Genomic DNA, 6,588 nt, shown 5'->3' on the forward strand with positions numbered 1-6,588 from the left:
CTACAGCTCTATGAAGGCACGCACCCTACTCTCTGTGATGGACAACAACGAGAATGTTGGCCGTCAACAAGCAACGACCAGTGATGGTAAGCCTACATATAATAGATAACTGCAAAATTGTAAGCCTCCTTTAACAAGTGCACTGTAAGTGTACTTGCCAAGCCTTGGTTTGTCTATGTTGCTGTGCATTTTGTCTCCCTCAGGGACTCCCGAGATACAATTTGGTTTTTCCATAACAAACTAAAAGATGGGTTGCCAGGAAGAGAGCCAACCAGGAAGACATTCAGCAAGGATTTGGTGGAGCGGGTCCTGGAAAGGCGCAAGGATCCTACTGTGAAGTTTGCAGACCGGACAAAGATCAAAGTATTGCAGAGCACGTCTCACGTTTAAAACCTGATTAAAAGGGGAAAATGAAAGTCTAACTGTAGACTGAATACCGAAGGGTATTTGTTTCGGATGCTGGTCACTACACAGGATGGAAGAACACGTCGGTTTCCTCTTCCCAGCTGTGTTCCTTTCAACCCCCACTCAAGAACGATTCTGTAAGCCACCAATCGGTACTGCCTAAAACAAGAAGGAAAACAAGTTAGCTTTTGGGAGCAGGCTCTTACAAAAGACAGCTAAACTATGGTAATAGCCCACATAAAGACAATGAATGGCTGTGGTTGTAGGCCTGCTTCAAGGGTAAAGAGTAGGCCTAGCCTATAATAAAGCAGACTTTGAGTCCATGTATGAACATACCATATATAATATTTGATTGATTGATTGCACTTTAATCTCATCTCATTTTCGTCCGCTTATCCGGGGTCGGGTCGCGGGGGGAGCAGCTCAAGCAGGGGGCCCCAGACTTCCCTTTCCCGGGCCACATTGACCAGCTCTGACGGGGGGATCCCGAGGCGTTCCCAGGCCAGTGTTGAGATATAATCTCTCCACCTAGTCCTGGGTCTTCCCCGAGGTCTCCTCCCCACTGGACGTGCCTGAAACACCTCCCAAGGAAGGCGCCCAGTGGGCATCCTTACCAGATGCCCGAACCACCTCAGCTGACTCCTTTCTAAGTAAAGGAGCAGCGGCTCTAATCCGAGTTCCTCACGGATGGCTGAGCTTCTCACCCTATCCCTAAGGGAGGCCATGGCCTCAGATTTAGCGGTGCTGATCCTCATCCCAGCCGCTTCACACTCGGCCGCCAGGCGATCCAGTGAGTGCTGAAGGTCACAGGCCGATGATCCAATGAGGACCACATCATCTGCAAAAAGCAGTGACGAGATCCCCAGACCACCGAACTGCAAACCCTCCCCACCACGACTACGCCTCGATATCCTGTCCATGTATATCACAAACAGGATTGGTGACAAGGCGCAGCCCTGGCGGAGACCAGCACCCACTGAGAACGAAACTGACTGGCTGCCGAGGACGCAAACACAGCTCTCGCTTTGGGAGTACAAAGATTGGATGGCCCTGAGGATAGACCCCCTTACCCCATACTCCCGCAGCACCTCCCACAGTTTCTCCCGGGGGACCCGGTCATACGCCTTCTCCAGATCCACAAAACACATGTAGACTGGATGGGCATACTCCCAGGCCCCCTCCAGGATCCTCGCGAGAGTGAAGAGCTGGTCCGTAGTTCCACGTCCGGGGCGAAAACCGCATTGTTCCTCTTCAATCTGAGGTTCGACGATCGGCCGAAACCTCCCCCTTACCAGCACCTTGGAGTAGACTTTACCAGGGAGGCTGAGAAGTGTGATACCCCGGTAATTGGCACACACTCTCTGGTCCCCCTTTTTAAAAAGGGGAACCACCACCCCGGTTTGCCACTCCTTTGGCACTGTACCCGACTCCCACGCAATGTTGAATAGGCGTTTCAACCATGACAGCCCCTCAACACCCAGAGCCTTTAGCATTTCTGGCTGGATCTCATCAATCCCTGGGGCTTTGCCACTGCAGAGATGTTTGACTACCTCAGTGACCTCCACCAGGGAAATTGACGACTATTATTATAGATGGTATGTTCATGCATGGCAACACACAATTACATTTTGTTTGGATTGCACACTTACAACATTGACAACTGGCCGTTGGGTCCATCAGGTCTGGGTCTTCTTTTCCAATTTATTTTATCAAAGGAGAAGAATGTTTCCAGCACTCCTCGATTTAGAAGGGGTGGAAAGTCCTGGTGCTCCGTAATGCAGATTGCCCTGTCTCGGGGGGCGCTATGCCCAGACACTTCGATATCCTGAAAACTATTGTCCAGCTCAAGCTCTTGCAAAGTCCCACTCCCTGCAGCAAAAACATTCGTCCTCTGTCGGCATTTGAATACATTTTCTGCACTGGCACCACCAGTAGCAATGACAGCGGCAGGTAAAAAAACTAGAGCCAGCAACCTAGGCGCCCAGTGGGCATCCTTACCAGATGCCCGAACCACCTCAGCTGACTCCTTTCTAAGTAAAGGAGCAGCGGCTCTAATCCGAGTTCCTCACGGATGGCTGAGCTTCTCACCCTATCCCTAAGGGAGGCCATGGCCCCTAACCCTTAAAAAGGGACGTGGCGGAATAAGGTGGATACTCAAATAATCTAGAGTTACAATACGTAACTAACGATATCTCAACCCATTGTGCAGTTTACATCAGATACAGAGCAGAAACAAAGCAGAAAAAGGGCCTTGTGGTCGTGTCTTTCACAGTCAGATTTCCACCAGGATAAATAATACCACAATAAATATCAATATTTAATGATATTATTTTTTTCAAAGACGAAAAATTGTATATTTTGAATTATGCATGAACTGATATAATGGGAAAAACATTTATGATTAAATTTCCATCCATCAGTATCTAAGCCTTCGTTTTATGGCCCGACATCTTCTCGGAAACTTTAACATGAAATCACTGTTATGTGTCAGACAGTTTTGTGTCCGACATGTCAGACCGAAAGATGCGACCAGATACAATTATTTGAAACGCCTTCCTGAACCAACTGTAGAAGATGGCATACACGAACGGGTTGATGGTGGAATTAAAATATCCCAGTCACCCGAATGAGTCGAACAAGGCGGGCGGAATGGAGTATCCGATGAAGGGGTTGATGATGTTTAGGATGAAAAATGGCGTCCAGAAGGACAGAAATATGCCCATGATGAAGGCCAGCGTTTTGGTGGCTTTCCTCTGGTACTTCACCTTTGATGAGCTGGTGTTCTGTAGGCCTATGGTGCGCACTTGTCTCTGGGCCACCATGTACATCTTCAGGTAGATGCCCAGCATGATGACCCCGGGGATGTAGAAAGATAGAATTGATGACACAGTGCTGGAAACCCCACTCTGAATCAAAAAGCATCCTCCTTCACACGCCACATTGTTATAGTAGAACTCTTCAATTCCTAATATATTCAGCTCGAGGAAGATCATCCCAAAGCCGGCAAAAGACGAGACACACCATGTGACCAGGATCATGATGACTGCTGTGTTAACCGTTATCCTACGGGGATAGAGCAGAGGCTGGCACACAGCATAATAGCGGTCGATGGATATAAAGGACAGGTTCAATATAGAAGCAGTACACAGCAGGACGGAGGAGCTGTTGTGGAGCTTGCAAAACATCTCCCCGAAGTACCAGCAGGTTTCAATGGAAAAAATCATGAAGGGGAACATGACCATCACCGCCAGAAGGAGGTCGGTTACAGCCAGGGAAAGGGTCAGATAGTTGGTGGGCGTGTGGAGTTGCTTGAAGTGAGCGATGGCCACGATCACAAAGAGGTTTCCCAGCAATGTGAGGACCACCGCAGACCCAAGGCCAAAGTAGAGGTTGATGCGGACAGCAACAGGGTAGACCGTCCTCACACACGAGCCATTCCCGTAGCAGAACTCCGGCTCCATCGACCTGGGAGGGAGGTGAGGGAGGGGGGGAGTAAGCAATTGATAGAAAGGCAGTTGAAGAGAAGTGTGGGGGAGGCACATGGTTTTTGTTATGAGGGTCATTGTTTCCGCTACCTGATAGACATTATTTCATCAATGATGTAATACATAGCTCGGGGGAAGGGGGTTGAGGGGGAAGCACCCATATGCAAAGGACCTGAGGCAAAACATACATGAAACATGTGTCATAGAACAACATTCAATGCAGGTGTATATAAACAAAAGGAATGCCAAATGAATGGGCTTGCAGCAAGAGCCAAAGCTGCTCTACTGTGCCTAATATACACAAACAAAAAACATCAATACAATCACACGGTACGACTTCCGCTCCAGTGAGTCATCGCCTACAGGTGTTTTAAAGGCAGCGCTCATGAGCTGCTCCCTAGGTAACTGCCGAACCTGACAGTTGTGGTGAATTTTGTCTGAAGCATCTTTGTGCTTGCTCACCACAATAGCGCATTTAATAATGACATGAGAGTCTGCCATCATAATCAATCTGACAGAGCTTTGCCAGCATTTACAATAGCAAATACATTCTTATATTGCTAAATGCGGGCCCACAACTAAGCTTGTATCATTTCCACCTCATGGCCCTCTTGGTAAATGAGTCAATCATGTTGATGAGTCACAATGTGGATCAGCAGGACCACTTCATAGCCCAATCCATTCCATGATGCAATCATTAATAAACTCTCACTTCTTAGTTGACAGGTTAGTTTGGTTTCTATTAATGAATATAGAGCCGATGACAATCTTTAAGTATTTGATCAGGAAATGCTTTCACAGAATATACCAACTTCACTATTTCAAATAATACAATGCATTTGTTTTTGCCATTGTTCAGTGAAAATTACAGCAAATAATAACATCCATTCAAATATACTTCTGAAAAGAAAATCAAAAAGAGTCAGGTTATTCATAACACAAAAATTATTTGAATGGTATAAAAAATGTGTTTTGTGCTGTAGTGCAAAGTGAGGTTGAAAATATTTTTTAATAAAGAATAGATTAAGTAAGACATAAAGAAACGATAAATGGCTTAAAGCAAGTGAAGGAATTTGAACAAAAGTTTAAAAGTCTAAATGGAGTAAACAATGTAAACATGCACACCATTTAAGAAAGTGTGAATGGTTGGAAAAGCGTTGCTAAAAATGCAGTAATGTAAAATGAGTTTAACTGAAGAATCTGAAAGGTCAGATGTATCGCATGCAGCACTCACCTAATTACCTACACAACTCATAGCCGCGGGAACGTATTCTCAGCAGGGGGTGCTGGAAAAAAAAACTCAGCCTGCACTAGACTCGCAACTCGCTACATTGATAAAAAAAGATATAAAGATATAAGATATCACAGAAATATATCTTATCACAGAAAACGATATAACACAGAAAAAGATATAAAGCATAGTGCATGCGCGCACAGTCGAAAATCGATCGTTGTGTTCACACCATGGTTCACATCCAGCTGCTCACAGAACAATTTTAGCGTACCACCGCTCCCCTCACACTTTTTCATCTAACAGCAGCGAGGATGACTCGCTTTGCCACGGGCCGAAACAGTGCGGGGGGACCACAGCCAGAGCGAACACAGCGAGTGTCAGGAATAGTCTTTGGTGTACACATCAGAACGGCCTATTTGCACTACTGTTTAGTGGCAATGCAGTGTTTTATTCTATGCCTTTTTATTTTCGTATATTATTTCAATGAATACAATTTATTTATTTATAAAAACAAGATCTGGTCTTCAAATCTTTTTTCCAAATATAGGTCGTCTTACAATGGGGTTTGGGTTTATATTCGGACCAATTCGGTACAGCGGGCGCTCACATGACGTTAAGCATTTCCTGGTGCATAATGTGACGCTTCAGAACCTAAAATCCCGTTTCTCCCCGTTGACACGACAACACATAACCGGCGTTTTCAGAAATCTCCACTTTGGCCGGAGTTTTTAGAAATGATCGTTTTCTGTGATAAGACAGGCCCTCAGCCAGGGGGTTCTGCAGCACCCCCAGCACCCCTACTTCCCGCGGTACAACCTGTAATAGTTCAGGAACACCACCAAATATTTTGTAAAGATAGGCCTACACATACGGTATTTAATAACAATTTGCATTACTCTTATTTATAACATTTATCTTGGTGAGTAAGTAGTTGAAAGTGTGATAAAGTCTTACCTCAGTCAGCTGAAGAGGTAAACTCAGTGGCTACTATAGCAGGATGGGCTTTATATTCATGTATATTGTCATTTCAAGATGACAACAGGGACAAAACAGTGTTCGGGCTGGGCCATTTCCCTGGACTATGCTGCTTGATGCAATAACATCCTCTGACGAAAGGGCTGTGAATGGCAACATGGACAATGTTGAGGGGCAAGATGTGTATTTTTTAGAGACATAAGGACCACACATTTTTGGTGCAAGTTCTTATTGTAATAATTTTTGTTTAATTTAATTTGTTTAATTTCATACCTATCTTTCTTTTTCACCAAACTCAAGAGATCAAGTTTAGCCATGGACCAATTCAAGTATTTGAATTGGTCACCATTATAAATGGTTTTCAATTTTAGTGGACTTGATGGAACCATGCCATGTCATTTACTTAACATGAATCGAGATATCCCGTTCTGACCACCGCATCGGTATCGGGCAGATAGATGATGTTACTGTAAACTTATAATTCACATA

The 6,588-nt window shown here is 45.1% G+C and overlaps 1 pseudogene; it reads right to left on the reverse strand.

Moving 5' to 3' along the window:
• Nucleotides 1-2,885: 2,885 nt before the first annotated feature.
• Nucleotides 2,886-3,866, reverse strand: LOC130405667 (trace amine-associated receptor 1-like; annotated as a pseudogene).
• Nucleotides 3,867-6,588: the final 2,722 nt, after the last annotated feature.

Source organism: Gadus chalcogrammus, chromosome 16 (assembly GCF_026213295.1).
Source record: "Gadus chalcogrammus isolate NIFS_2021 chromosome 16, NIFS_Gcha_1.0, whole genome shotgun sequence".
NCBI classification, from domain to species: Eukaryota; Metazoa; Chordata; class Actinopteri; order Gadiformes; family Gadidae; genus Gadus; species Gadus chalcogrammus.